The 15,725-nt window shown below is 44.8% G+C and overlaps 1 protein-coding gene across 1 annotated transcript in view; it reads right to left on the bottom strand.

The window, feature by feature from the left end:
- Window positions 1-15,473, bottom strand: part of LOC115125041 (plexin-A2-like) — a 522,986-nt gene extending 507,513 nt beyond the window's left edge. Inside the window, exon 1 of the mRNA XM_065020830.1 lies at window positions 14,942-15,473. The gene's annotated coding sequence lies outside the window, so the exon portion shown is untranslated. The remainder of the gene's footprint in view (window positions 1-14,941) is intronic.
- Window positions 15,474-15,725: the final 252 nt, after the last annotated feature.

The following is a 15,725-nucleotide window of genomic DNA, read 5'->3' as shown; positions in this document are numbered from 1 at the left end:
TAATCTCACCTATTTACCTCTGTCAAGTTAAACACAATGTTCTATTCCTTAAGTTAATGGGTAAATAAAAAGCAGTCTGTAGAGCAGATCTGTAGCAGTGTGACTGTAGAGGCAGCAGTCAGACAAGCATTACAACTATGTTCTTACAAGAAAAACACCTAAATCAACAGCAGCAGTACTTGGTCTCTCCCCTATTGGGTATTAAAACCAGAGAGGGAATACTAAGTACCTGGCACAAATGCCATCCTCTGGAAAAGGGCAATGCCAATGCCAGGCCCTGTATTCAACAAGCGTCTTAAAGTAGGAGTGCTGTGAATCAGCCCCCCCCCCCTGTCTATTCAGTCTAATCTAAAAGGCAAAACTGATCATAAATCAGCACTCCTACTCCGAGACGCTTGCTGAATACAGGCCTTTGGCTAACACAGAAGAGATGAATGGCAGAGATCCCATCCACTCCTCCCCTTCTGTTAGTATCACGCTTAAAATGGCAACAAACCCCAAGTCTCAAACTGTTGCAGATTAAGACATGAGCAGATAGATATTCATTCACTGGTTTCAAGTACAAACCTACCTGTCCCCCTCCTCCTCCGTCTCTCCCTCCCTCCCTCCCTGCTGTCCTTCCAGGCAGGCAGCCGTCCTCTCCCTCCCTCCCTCCCTCCCTCCCTCCCTCCCTCCCTCCCTCCTCACCCTCCAGGCAGGCAGCCCTCCTCTCCCTCCCTCCCTCCCTCCCTCCCTCCCTCCAGGCAGGCAGCCCTCCTCTCCCTCCCTCCTCTCCCTCCAGGCAGGCAGCCTTCCTCTCCCTTCTCTCCCTCCAGGCAGGCAGCCCTCCTCTCCTCCCTCCTCTCCTCCAGGCAGGCAGCCCTCCTCTCCCTCCCTCCTCTCCCTCCAGGCAAGCAGCCCTCCTCTCCCTCCCTCCCTCCCTGATCTCCCTCCAGGCAGGCAGCCCTCCTCTCCCTCCCTCCTCTCCCTCCTGGCAGGCATTCCCCTCTCCCTCCCTCCCTCCCTCCCTCCCTCCCTCCCTCCTCTCCCTCCAGGCAGGCAGCCCCTCCTCTCCCTCCCTCCTCTCCCTCCAGGCAGGCAGCCCTCCTCTCCCTCCCTCCCTCCCTCCCTCCCTCCCTCCCTCCCTCCCCTCCCTCCCTCCCTCCCTCCCTCCTCCTCCTTCCAGGCAGGCAGCCCTCCTCTCCCTCCCTCCTCTCCCTCCCTCCTCTCCCTCCAGGCAGGCAGCCCTCCCTCCCTCCCTCCCTCCCTCCCTCCCTCCCTCCCTCCCTCCCTCCCTCCAGGCAGGCAGTCCTCCTCTCCCTCCCTCCTCTCCCTCCAGGCAGGCAGCCCTCCTCTCCCTCCCTCCTCTCCCTCCAGGCAGGCAGCCCTCCTCTCCCTCCCTCCCTCCTCTCCTTCCAGGCAGGCAGGCAGCCCTACCTCCCTCCCTCCCTCCCTCCTCCTCTCCTTCCAGGCAGGCAGCCCTCCTCTCCCTCCCTCCTCTCCCTCCAGGCAGGCAGCCCTCCCTCCCTCCCTCCCTCCAGGCAGGCAGCCCTCCTCTCCCTCCCTCCCTCCTCTCCTTCCAGGCAGGCAGCTCGGTGCTCCAGAGCAGTCATATTTAATCAACATCTTCATGGACAACACAGAGGATCTCCTCAGCCGCCAGACTCAGCGCTGTCACACTACGCTGTCACACTACAGTGCAGCATAATTGTCTTAGATCCCCTAATTCTCCCCGTCATTCTCCTTAAACGCTACAGAAAAGAAACACTGTTCCTTGACCCACATTGCTGTTGATCAGTGAATTATACATGATGTCACCATTTGATTCTTTTTTTTGCACGTCGGTTGTAGTTTAAGACCTAGGAGGCGCTTATGTTTGTAATAATTGTGTCTCTTTCTGCGCGAAGATCCGTCTGTCATGTCTCCCATATCATTGCTTATGATAGACAGGCAGACTAGCGGTTGTTACAGTGGTGCACAGAGCGGACAGTTTCTCAGAGCAGACAGTTTCTCAGAGCAGACAGTTTCTCAGAGCGGAGAAGAAAGAGGAGTGGGAAAACATAACCCAACTTCCAGCTACTGGATAAATTATCATGCTTGACAAGACAGGAACAAAATGCATAATTTTAAAAAGACGATAGTGATGTTTGTTTAGTTTATTACCCAAATCACAATAGCTATTTGCTTGATATTATTTGATGGGATGACTGACAAGAGAAAACAACATTCATTGTTACTTGTTCCAATGCCACACAGCTGGGGGTGAATTCCAAAGCCTTGTCCTGAAAGGTCAGGGGCAGGTCAAAATCAATAACAACAGCTTCTAGAAACACATTAAATCAAACCTTTACAGAGACAGCTATACATTCAGCTCCCATAAATCAAGTCTACTCTTCCCACATGCCTCAACCTACTCATAACACAATGTGACAAAATACCTTCTCAAAAAAAGCCCTTTCCACCCAGTCTCTGGTTCTCACTGCTCACCACATATACAGGTCATATGTAGGTCATAATATATACAGGTCATATGTAGGTCATATAGAGGTCATATACAGGTCACATAAAGATCATATACAGGTCATATACCGGTTATATACAGGTAATATACTGTACAGGTCATATGTAGGTCAAATACCAGTCATATACAGGTCATATGTAGGTCATATACTGGTCATATACTGGTCATATGTGGTTAAGATTCATACATGTACAGTGCCTTCAGGAAGTATTCATACCCCTTGACTTATTCCACATTTTTTGGTGTTACAGCCTGAATTCAAAATGTATTTTCATTTTTTTTTAAATAGCACCCAACCACACACAATACTCCATAATGACTAAGTGAAAACAAGATTTTGGAAATGTTTCCTGAAAACAGAAATATCTCATTTACATAAGCTGTCCTGCTGAAAGGTGAATTCATCTCCCAGTGTCTGTTGGAAAGCAGACTGAACCAGGTTTTCCTCTAGGATTTTGCCTGTGCTTAGTTCTTAGCTCACTAGTCCTTGCCAATGACAAGCATACCCATAACATGATGCAGCCACCTCCATGCTTAAAAATATTTTGAGTGGTACTCTTCTTGTGTTGGATTTGTCACAAACATAACGTTCTGTATTCAGGACATAAAGTTAATTTCTTTGTAGTTTTACTTTAGTGCCTTATTGCAAACAGGAGGCATGTTTTGGAATATTTTTTATCATGTACAGGCATCCTTCTTTTCACTCTGTCATCTAGGTAGATATTGTGGAGTAACTACAATGTTTGATCCATCCTCTGTTTTCTCCTATTACAGCCATTAAACTCAGTAACTGTTTATAATTTTATTTTTTAAATTAATTAATTTTTATTTTACCCCAATGTTGTGGTATCCAATTGGTAGTTACAGTCTTGTCTCATCGCTGCAACTCCCATACGGACTCGGGAGAGGCCAAGGTGCGTCCTCCGAAACATAAACAACCAAGCCGCACTGCTTCTTGACACAATGCCCACTTAACCCAGAAGTCAGCCACACCACTGTGTCGGATGAAACACCGTACACCTGGCGACCGTGTCAGCATGCAATGCATCCGGCATGGCACAGGAGTTGCTAGCGCGCGATGGGACAAGGACATCGATGCCGGCCAAACCCTCCCCTAACCCGGACGATGATGGGCCAATTGTACGTCACCCCATGGGTCTCCCGATCACAGCCGGCTGCGACAGAGCCTGGACTCGAACCCAGAATCTCTAGTGGCACAGCTAGTACTACGATGCAGTGTCTTAGACCACTACACTACTCAGGAGGCCTCTCAGTAAGGGTTTTAAAGTCACCACTGGCCCCATGAGGAAATCCCTGAGCAGTTTCCTTCCTCTCCGTTAACTGAGTTAGAAAGGACACCTGTATCTTTGTAGTGACTGGGTGTATTGATGCATCATCAAAGTGTAATTAATAACTTCATCATGCTCAAAGGGATATTCAATGTCTGATTTGTTTTTTTACCCATCTACCAATAGGTGCCCTTCTTTGCGAGACATTGAAAAACCTCCCTGGTCTTTGTGGTTGGATCTGTTTGAAATTCACTGCTTGACTGAGGGACCTTACAGATAATTTCACACAGTCCATGCAACTTATTATGTGACTTGTTAAGCACATTTATTAATTAAGCTTGAATACGTATTGTCTCGAAACATTTCAGCTTTTCATTTTTAATAAATGTGTATTTTTTTAAATCTAAAGACATAATTCCACATTGACATTATGTGATATTGTGTGTAAGCCAGTGACACAAAATCCATTTTAAATTCAGGCTGTAACACAACAAAATGTGCAAAAAGTCAAGGGGTGTGAATACTTTCTTAAGGCACTGTATGCATCAACATACTGTAACTAGCCAACCCGAGGGAGACTGAATTAATTTCCCTTGGCCTGAACACTCTGTGTCCTTCTGGGCCAAAATAAAGAGTCTGGCTGAGGTACACTAATGGGAGGGAACAAGCCTTATCCATGCTCTAAAAAAAACACATTTCCCGACTCCAGACTCCCAAATACCTTTCCCGTTCCTCCAGACTGTTGTGGCATGACCCAGTGTTGAAGGCCTAAGAATGGACCCTCCATGTTTTTAAAGGAGTGTGTCCAATCCTCCTGGCATGTCAGTAGCTTGCCTGCCCAAAGCGGACTTACACACAAACCCAACCATACAGGGAGAAGGATAGCCAAGATAGGATGGATGGGTTTTCAGTCTGAAGTTGGAGTTTAGAGGTCTTTTATCATCGCTTTGGTTGGATTTGTTTTGGTCGGCAGAGGAAAGAGGGAGTTTTATTTGGAAAGGGTTTCTGCTTTGAGGTATTCTGTTCACTATCTTTTCCCAGGAATGGGTTTGGGAGCTTTATCTCCTCTGGTTTTCCCAGCTGAAGGCAAAGGATGAGTTAAGGTGTCTCCGATGGGGAAGAGGAGCTATTCATACAGATAAGGCCCTGGCTGACTTGAGAATTGTCAGACAGACATACATGTCACGGAGCTCCAGAGAACCAACCTTCCAGCACTACAGGACCAGGCAAGGGCAACACACTACAGAATACTCATCCCCATAACACTGTTCCTTCCTCGCTCTTCTGACTAAGAATTGCGTAACAATTTTTTAGATAACGCAAATCAGTGGAGGCTGGTGAAGGGAGGATGGCTCATTTGGCACTGATGGAAATGGATAAATTGTAAGAATTGCATGCTACATTTCCAAGTGAGGAAGAATAAAGCTTAAGTCAATATAGTGTGAAGCAGCAAATTACACATAGTTTTTAAACTGGATGAAGAAGAGCTAATGGAGAGCAGTAATACACTGCTCCTTCAGGTTGTAATTGGACCGCAGTCCGAGCAGTGGAGTAGAGACAAAGCTGCCGTTGGCTCAGAACTCTTTCTCACAGCACATGAGCAGACTAGACTAGCCAATGCAATGCTGCTTGCCATGCCCCCACCATGAGTGGTAACCATGGTGACGGTGGCAGGGCCAGGCAGGGCGTCCATCCGCATCACCAGGGTGTGTTGTGGACTCTGTCAGCATGTGGCACATTGGCGTTCTTTACCTTATCTGCCACTGTGCCCAGCGCCCTGTTCCCCTGAAGCACCCCCACATACACAGGCGCACACTGGTTCTCTCCCAAATAGCACACTATTCCCTATTTAGTGCACTACTTTTGACCAGAACCCTATGTACCCTGTCAAAAGTAGTCCACTACATAGGGAATATGGAGCCATTTGGGACGCATACACTCTCACACTGTCATCTGCCTGCTACTGACAGCTGCCCTTGGTGTCTGTGCTGTGCTCAGCCCCCTCCCTCCCTCCCTGCCTGCATGGCTCTCATCCGCTCTCTCCCTTTTGTTGCTCACTTATTGTCAACTTCCACACTAAACAAAACATCCTTCCATGACACAAGCTAATTGATTATTGATGCTTCCAGGCCTAAACTGACTTATATTCAACCAAGACTGAAAGGGAAAATTCAGAGACAGAGACAATGCATTCAGTGCTTTCATGAAAACTGAAAAAGTCAAAGCATTTGAATGTAAAGCTCGAGCCTCAAGGTCTCCCCCCCCCTTTTCAATGCTTTGATTAGGCTGTTGTGCTGCCTCGGGAACAGCATCGTCTCGGCACAACAAATAGTGGGGTCTTGAGGTGGAGAAACAGCCTGAGGGTTTTGTTCTGGCAACACAAACAACCCAAATGTCAATTTCAGCCCCTTCTTGAATAATCAAAACAACCCTTATAGCTATGAGGTAATGCTTGGCTTGCTACTGGGACGGACAGGCTGCCTGTGACTTACAGCCAGTGTGAAGTTCACTGACAAACAAACAGGCAGACTTGTTATTCCGCAGGTCCTGGTTCCATGATTGCTGTTCTTATCTCCGGCAACAGGGTAACTTTGTTACAGCAGGTAAAATATAGCATGGCTTGTGACAGGAGGGATCAGATAAACAGTGAGACTGGGTCTGGGCAGAGACATGTGGACATGGTGGTGAATGCCTAAAGGGCCTGTTCTGTGACTGAGAAAGAGAGCGAGAGGCTGACTGATGTATCGAGTGCGGCGGACAGATTGAGGCACTAAAGAACGGCTGAGGCGAGAGATCCTGTCCCATGGAAATGTGTCATGAAGGCAATTCCAGGAGTATCTCAATAAAAGGCTCTCAAAGCCTGGGCCCCAGCATCTCACACAAATTCCTTCAAGGTTACACCAATGGTGCTTTCTGAGGGTGTTACACTTTCCAAACACTCTGCTCTAACACACTCCACTAAGTTACCTTTCTTTTCCTCCCCTTTTTATTAATTCTACCTTTATTTAACCAGGCAAGTCCGTTAAGAACAAATTCTTATTTTCAATGACGGCCTAGGAACAGTGGGTTAACTGCCTGTTCAGGGGTAGAATGGGGGTTTGAACTTGCAACCTTCCGGTTGCTAGTCCAGCGCTCTAACCACTAGGCTACCCTGCTGCCCCTACTTTCATTTACTGTCCATTTCTCCATCTGTTGGATTCAGTAGTTGGACAAAAGGCTTTGTTTCAGCTAGCTGGCAGGCCTTTGGGACTGGTAGAGGAGAGGGCACACTGGAGTTCAGCATTAGCCTCATTGCCGTCAATAGCCAGGGGGATGCATGGTGTGGTCTGGGGTTTGGACCCATTTTTTTAAAGAATGCTGATCTTGGACCAGGTCTCCCCTGTCAATGTTGTCTTATTCATTATGATCTAAAAGGCTAAACCTATCCTAAATCAGCACTCATCAGGAGGCTTACTTTGATAGTCTTTATGAATAAGGGCCCTGGACACTTTATCCTCCCAGAAAGAGGTAGGACATTAATGGTTCCCCCCTCAGCTTGGCCCTCTGATGAGCGAGAGAGACAGACTGGTTGGAGTCTGCTGCTCAACTGCTCTGTCTGGGGGGTCCAACTCTCCAGCCCTCCAACCTCCCACTGCAGGGCCTCTGCCAGCAGCACTGGGACAGACATGGGGAAACAACCTCTCTCATCTAGGGCTGGGCGATATGGTCAAAATATCATATCATGGCATTTTTCAAATTTGGACTTTATGACGGTATTTTATGTTTTTGATTAATAAAAGTTCTAAATTTTCTTTATGAGTAGTGGGTGACCCTAGAGTGGCAAGACTTATATTCTAAATGATTTCAATGGGTCTTTCTCCATTCTGATTGGTTTATACTGTTCAATTCAACATCAACCTAAAATAATTTCCTGCATTTCCATCCATTTCTGCACTCATTTTTGCACACACTGTATATTTATTTTTTCTATTGTGTTATTGACTGTACGTTTGTTTATTCCATGTGTAACTCTGTGTTGTTGTTTGTGTCGCACTGCTTCGCTTTATATTGGTCAGGTCGCAGTTGTAAGTGGGCACTTTAAATATAGTGTTGTTTGACATGACAACGAATGAAAATGCCATGGATGAGTTATTCTGACAGGGTAGGAACCAAAGTGATGTTCCGTGTTTCCTAGGGGACCCTATAATCTTTGGCTACATTACATTTTTATTCATATAGTCAACATATTCATGCTTTGCCTATTCCTCTGTGATTTAGACGATACTGTTGCACAAACAACATGCTGATTATTAGCTAACTACGTTTGCTCTGACTCAGTACTTTTATTAGCTAGCCAGCTAACTAGTGATTAGCATTAGTGGCTAACACAATTTTGCTTAACTTGCTAAGAAAATACAAACTAGCTGTTTGCTGATATAAGAAACACTAACTAATATTGTAATGATACATTTATTTATATTAAGATCAGAGTGGAAACAAGATTGTAGCATGTGCTGCATTTGAGTTTATTTTATTTTTACAGGGACAGTGCACATTAATCAACGTTTCAGTAAAAGTGCCGGTTTTAGCCAGCCAGGTAATTTTCAACCGCAGTCCCTGGGCAGGTTATTAAAAACAATTACAATATAGACAATAGCAACATAGGACAAGCAAGACATTGACCATGCAGACTGTATGAAAGTGTCTCTTGGTCAAGCAACAACAAATGCGCTCCTTGAGTGACGGGGTGGGACCAGGTCTGTGTGGAAAGCGGCGAGCAGAGAGCGAGACAGTGGAGAGGGATGACTCAAGTAGTGGAGTGAACTATCAAAATGAACGTTACACGCGGTGTATCACCGTTATACCATTATAGGATGTAAAGTAAAAACCCAAACCGCTCCGTGCATCAATACCGGTATATAGTAAAACACAGTATACCGCCCAGCCCTACTCTCAACACAATATCACACACACAGCAGTTAAAAAGGAAAAGCACCCACCTCGGACTCACAGGCTCTATGATTTCAGAAGCAGTACTTGCGGTCTTTGGAGTCTTCTGGTGCATTATAGTTTCTGTGAATGTATTGGAAAATGTCATGCAGAGCAGTCACATTGATTTTCACTCCATGTGCTATGTGTTGCTCATACCGACTCCAGCTGCTATTTACCAATGTAGAGGCCTGTAGCCATCAACCTAAACTGGTTTCAACGATTCAGTAAGTCACTAAAGGCTACGCACACAACCACTCAACATGATGGAAACTACCACATCATGACTAAGACTTTCAGGGTAGCCCTGGCTATAGTGACATAAAGAAGCACTTTTCAAATGCATTACATAATGAGACGTGCAAGGTTCAGTTCATTCCGCACATATCTGTGACTAGGCTGATGGATGAGTAGAACCCTTAGCCTCCCACTCTTCCTAAATCAAGGCTATGAAAAGTATCGGAACTCCCCCACATTGATGCAACATATCTGGGCACTGCTGCTGGCTACTGTCTACTCCTCTAAGTCCTCTGGGATAATTATGACTAACAGAAGCATAGCTATCTCTAAATAAGGTGGGCTGGACATGATTCTTAAAGAAGCTGCCTAGCAGGCAGATAATAAAAGCCTGTTGTTTGCAGGGTTGAGAGAGACTGAAAGCTCAGAGAACTCAGTGATATGGTTGAGGAACCTGTCTTGGGTGAGGAGCCAGCCTTTAAACAGCATGAGGAGAGAGATAGTTCTGCGTAACACCATACAACAACCACTTTCCAACTAAACACTCTCCCTGGCTACACTCCACTTGATCAATGTCACAGATGTTATAAGTCTCTCTTATGCCAATCTTCACATGGATACACCTTCCCTCTCTATCACACACACCCACACACGTGCACGCATGTACACCCAGGCATGAGTGGAGTGTGTGTAGGTCAGAGTTAGAGATCTCTGTTGTGACAGCTGGACAGTTGACAGGCTCCGATTAAACATTGCGGTGAGGGGGAGACCAATTGAACTAAACAAACAAATATGGTGAGTAGCCTACACTCAAGCAGATCATGTGGAGACCTAGATCTGCAAGGAACAAGTGAACACACAGCAGCCAGCCTGCAAGGCATTGGAGTGCCTGTGTAGGCAAGCATGTGTGTGTGTGTGTGTGTGTGTGTGTGTGTGTGTGTGTGTGTGTGTGTGTGTGTGTGTGTGTGTGTGTGTGTGTGTGTGTGTGTGTGTGTGTGTGTGTGTGTGTGTGTGTGTGTGTGTGTGTGTGTGTGTGTGTGTGTGTGTATGTGTGTGAGGGGGGGTGGTCTTTAAGGGGGAGCCTATTCCAGAATATCGAACCACTGAACATGTTTAGACTGTTCACTCGTTAAGAAATATGTCAAGGATTCCGCCTGCATGCATAGTGACTTGTCAAAATCTCTCTATCTAAACATGGGATGATGGGCCTGGCTACCTGGTAGAGGAATCCCAGCCAATAGAGGAGAAGAGAAGCCAGTGTGCACTGCATGCTGGTGACACTCACACAGCACATACAACAGCACAGAGCAGGCTATCTGTGCATGCACCTCTGTCACCACCACCACTATCCTACTCACTTGGTACTAAGTACAAACACCAATATGTATTATTAGGCTCTAAAGGCCTGACTGCTGATGGTATTGAGGAGATGCAGAGCAGGCTCTGTTCAGATCTTGCTCTGGTCTGCTTGATAGCTGCTGAAGTCTAAAGAGCAGTGGTTGGGGTCGACAGGGGACGCTCTTGAGCCGTCGTGCCATCCTGAGGAAGAGTCTCATCATCACAAGAAAGGAGACTTGGGGAACAGGGGCCAGAGTATACATTCTACACTACATACGTGACGCTGTTCAGTGGTCTGCAGCTTTTGAATAGAAAGGAGAAAACGGCTACCATGCTATCAGGCAGAATGGAAAAACTCAACATAACTGAGATACCGGTCATCTAAAAAGAGCACAGTACTTAATTAACACAGCGTTCGTACTCCATGTGTGGACTACCATAATGCTTTCAGGGAGTTCGTTGAGATGCATAATTTACCCTTTCTAAAATAAAGCTGTTGAAAGTGGTGAACAAACCATCCTTAATCACATAAGACCTCCCGATTACCCTGCAGGAAAAAGACATGTACTAAACTGGCAAAAGCAAATCAATAGCACGGAGATTCTTCCTGTCCTGACAGCTGAATAAAATCCAATCAAAATGCTAGAACACATGTTGAGAGAAAGGGGAATGGAGAGATGGAGAGGCAATGGCAGTGCACGATCAACCAGCCAGCCAACCAGTTTGATGTGAATTTCTCCAATGGAGGTCATTTCTCTGAGCTTCATGTAGTTAACCTTATTGATTAAAGAATGTGTGATGTTGAGGTTCTCAACATCTCCGCTTGCACTGCTCCTATTCAAAGAGATCTCTTGATGTGCTACATTGAGCAGAATGGCAATGCAATTTACTGTGTTCTTGTAGCTCGCATAAAGAGATTATCTAGATATCATGTATTTCATGTACACTTGATTCCAGAAAACGGGAATCATGTCTGACTAAATCTGTGTCTTAAAATAATACAGTCATAAGGTGAGTGCCCCACTGCCCACACTGGAAATGTTATAACTGGTAGTGTCCCACTACACAAACAAACTGGTAATGTTATAACTGGTAGTATCCCACTGCCTAAACACACTGGTAATGTTATAACTGGTAGTGTCCCACTACACAAACACACTGGTAATGTTATAACTGGTAGTATCCCACTGCCTAAACACACTGGTAATGTTATAACTGGTAGTACCCACTACACAAACACACTGGTAATGTTATAACTGGTAGTGTCCCACTACACAAACACACTGGTAATGTTATAACTGGTAGTACCCCACTACACAAACACACTGGTAATGTTATAACTGGTAGTGTCCCACTACACAAACACACTGGTAATGTTATAACTGGTAGTGTCCCACTACACAAACACACTGGTAATGTTATAACTGGTAGTGTCCCGCTACAGAAACACACTGGTAATGTTATAACTGGTAGTATCCCACTGCCTAAACACACTGGTAATGTTATAACTGGTAGTATCCCACTACACAAACACACTGGTAATGTTATAACTGGTAGTGTCCCACTACACAAACAAACTGGTAATGTTATAACTGGTAGTATCCCACTGCCTAAACACACTGGTAATGTTATAACTGGTAGTGTCCCACTACAGAAACACACTGGTAATGTTATAACTGGTAGTACCCCACTACACAAACACACTGGTAATGTTATAACTGGTAGTGCCCCACTACACAAACACACTGGTAATGTTATAACTGGTAGTACCCCACTACACAAACACACTGGTAATGTTATAACTGGTAGTGTCCCACTACACAAACACACTGGTAATGTTATAACTGGTAGTACCCCACTACACAAACACACTGGTAATGTTATAACTGGTAGTGTCCCACTACACAAACACACTGGTAATGTTATAACTGGTAGTGTCCCACTACACAAACACACTGGTAATGTTATAACTGGTAGTGTCCCGCTACAGAAACACACTGGTAATGTTATAACTGGTAGTACCCCACTACACAAACACACTGGTAATGTTATAACTGGTAGTGTCCCGCTACAGAAACACACTGGTAATGTTATAACTGGTAGTGCCCCACTACACAAACACACTGGTAATGTTATAACTGGTAGTACCCCACTACACAAACACACTGGTAATGTTATAACTGGTAGTACCCCACTACACAAACACACTGGTAATGGTATAACTGGTAGTGTCCCACTACACAAACACACTGGTAATGTTATAACTGGTAGTACCCCACTACACAAACACACTGGTAATGTTATAACTGGTAGTGTCCCACTACACAAACACACTGGTAATGGTATAACTGGTAGTGTCCCACTACAGAAACACACTGGTAATGGTATAACTGGTAGTGTCCCACTACACAAACACACTGGTAATGTTATAACTGGTAGTACCCCACTACACAAACACACTGGTAATGTTATAACTGGTAGTGTCCCACTACACAAACACACTGGTAATGGTATAACTGGTAGTGTCCCACTACAGAAACACACTGGTAATGGTATAACTGGTAGTGTCCCGCTACAGAAACACACTGGTAATGTTATAACTGGTAGTACCCCACTACACAAACACACTGGTAATGTTATAACTGGTAGTACCCCACTACACAAACACACTGGTAATGTTATAACTGGTAGTGTCCCGCTACAGAAACACACTGGTAATGTTATAACTGGTAGTGTCCCACTACACAAACACACTGGTAATGTTATAACTGGTAGTACCCCACTACACAAACACACTGGTAATGGTATAACTGGTAGTGTCCCACTACACAAACCAACTGGTAATGTTATAACTGGTAGTGCCCCACTACACAAACACACTGGTATAACTGGTAGTGCCCCACTACACAAACACACTGGTAATGTTATAACTGGTAGTGTCCCACTACACAAACACACTGGTAATGTTATAACTGGTAGTACCCCACTACACAAACACACTGGTAATGTTATAACTGGTAGTACCCCACTACACAAACACACTGGTAATGTTATAACTGGTAGTGCCCCACTACACAAACACACTGGTAATGTTATAACTGGTAGTGCCCCACAATCTGCTTCTCTTCAGATTGGAGTTAATTAGGTGAATATAATGAGCATGTGATAATCGACCAAGGCTGAGTGTAGTGGTTTGTTCTTCCAGGGATGCAATGTCCACCCTTGTGGCTGTTCCTGGGGTCAAACTGCTGTTTCGCTTTGAAACTGAAATAATTATGTGCGTAGGTCACGCTTTAGATATACAAAAACTGATTTCACGAAGAAGAAACAATGTTTGATTGCATGGTCACAACGATTAATATTCTCTCCGTCAGTCATAGGCAGATGCAAGTTATTGTCATGCAAATGTAAGGCAATTTTTCTCCCTAAGACAACATTTATTTTCCTTTAGAGTCACTGTCATGAGCGCTTTCCCGGGCGCTGTGTGTGTGTGACGGAAAATGAAGATTTGTGAGTGCATCTGCTGGTCCAGAGCTTCGACAGATGAGTAGTCTAGATTCTAGCTGCTTTCAAGACTTGGGGAAAACGGCGACTGTTATTCAGTCTTGCAGCCAACCACATTGTAATCGGAACCGTTATCATATATCAACAGCGTTATAGAATATTAACAAGTTAGAAGGATGAATGAAAGAGTAGACTAAGCGGTGTCGGAGAGTACATTTAAAACCGTTATTCCAACCCCCTGACCCGGGTAATGCCGTAAAGAACACAAACAAGTTACATGGTGCAAAATAATCACATTTGTTCTCACGTGTTGGATCGCATATATGAGACACAAGGCTTAAAATAGGCACTACAATCTATCTGTCCACTGCTCTAACTTACCCCTAATAGCAGGTTCACAGTCAAGGTCAGCATTGCGAGCTGATGCTGGGGGAATCATTAGCTATAGATACTGGTCTATTGATTATTGGAAGTAATTGAAAATACGTTGGGATGATAGTCAGTTAAAAATAACGGATAACTGATTTAATACTGCAGCTTAATAGAGGTCTTATAACATCAACCCAGAACAATGCAATATGAATATATTAGGATTGTCTGGATATCAAACTCAATCAAATTAGTTTAATGAGATGATGACAGCTGCATTATGATTAAAGGTTGACCGTGAGGTCATAGAGTGGATGGTAAAGCCCAGAGCCATACATATGACTCCGGAAAAGCCCAAAACCTGGCTGAAAGGAGCTATGCGTAATTGTGGTTTTACGCACGAGTCTATAAGCTATACAACCCGTATGCCTACATTTGTCTACACGTTCATTGAAAAGTAACAGGTACCATTGGAAAAATAACAACACTGAACTTCATCCAATCTATTTTGGGGGTATTTTTTCATTCAGCTTAATATCCCACAACCTTGTAATAACCAGCCGTATTATTATCTACATCCTTCTTGTGGCAGACTAGGCTACAGTTAATAATTTAGCAGAAGTGTCAAGGCAAAAGACATAAAATTGTGCTGGTAGCCATCATCAGCATCGACATCGAAATGTAAAACCAAACTGATAATTTAAAAAAATAACATAGGCTAAACGTTATCACTCACCTTTCGGTTTCAATGGGAGCTGCTGCTGATATTTTAATTCTGATCACACAAGCTGTGATGGTCTTCTCTTCGTTGAGGTGATGGAGTATTCTACTTACATCCACGGAAAAATCTACGAGTACCACGAGAAAGTCTGACGCCGCGTTCATCAAACAATTTAGAGTACTCCTATTTAATCCCAATTCCTATAAAATGTCGGATACCCAATGCCCCCTCATTTATATCCTAAAATCCCTAAAAGCCGATTCTAGGTTTCACACGGCTAATATTAGGTAAAACCCCAATAACGAATCTATGCTGAAAATTCAGCGCGCTCAACTTCGGTTGACCGTCAATTTATTTAAATGGTAATTCACATGAGCATGCCTATGATACAGCGAATTCCTTCAGTTTACAGGGTAATGTCCTGTACTATGAATTCGGCTGTAGCCTCACTTGCCATCGGCGGGTAGGCTATCTTCGGTTTGCGTAGCAACCTTGCCGCACAAATGCACAGACGCTTTCTCACAGGGCTGCGTTAGACTGGCATGGAAGCTGCGGCGCACCCCGCCAGCGTACAGTACCGCTAGCAAACCACAGCGTTTAAACCCGGCCCCCTGTACACTTCGGCAGCACGGACTCATTTGCATGGTGCATGTGTTAACTGTTTCAGTGCGGTGCCTCCGAAAAGTTGCTTGGCCATATGCTCTGCTCAGTGTCATTTGCGGCAATCAAAACAGCCTCCAGTAAAAGTAGGAAGATAGTGTAGAGAACACAATAAAGTAATTATCTTTTGGGATAAATA

Source organism: Oncorhynchus nerka, linkage group LG7 (assembly GCF_034236695.1).
Source record: "Oncorhynchus nerka isolate Pitt River linkage group LG7, Oner_Uvic_2.0, whole genome shotgun sequence".
Lineage (NCBI taxonomy): Eukaryota > Metazoa > Chordata > Actinopteri > Salmoniformes > Salmonidae > Oncorhynchus > Oncorhynchus nerka.
This window is presented reverse-complemented; position numbering and strand designations above follow the sequence as displayed.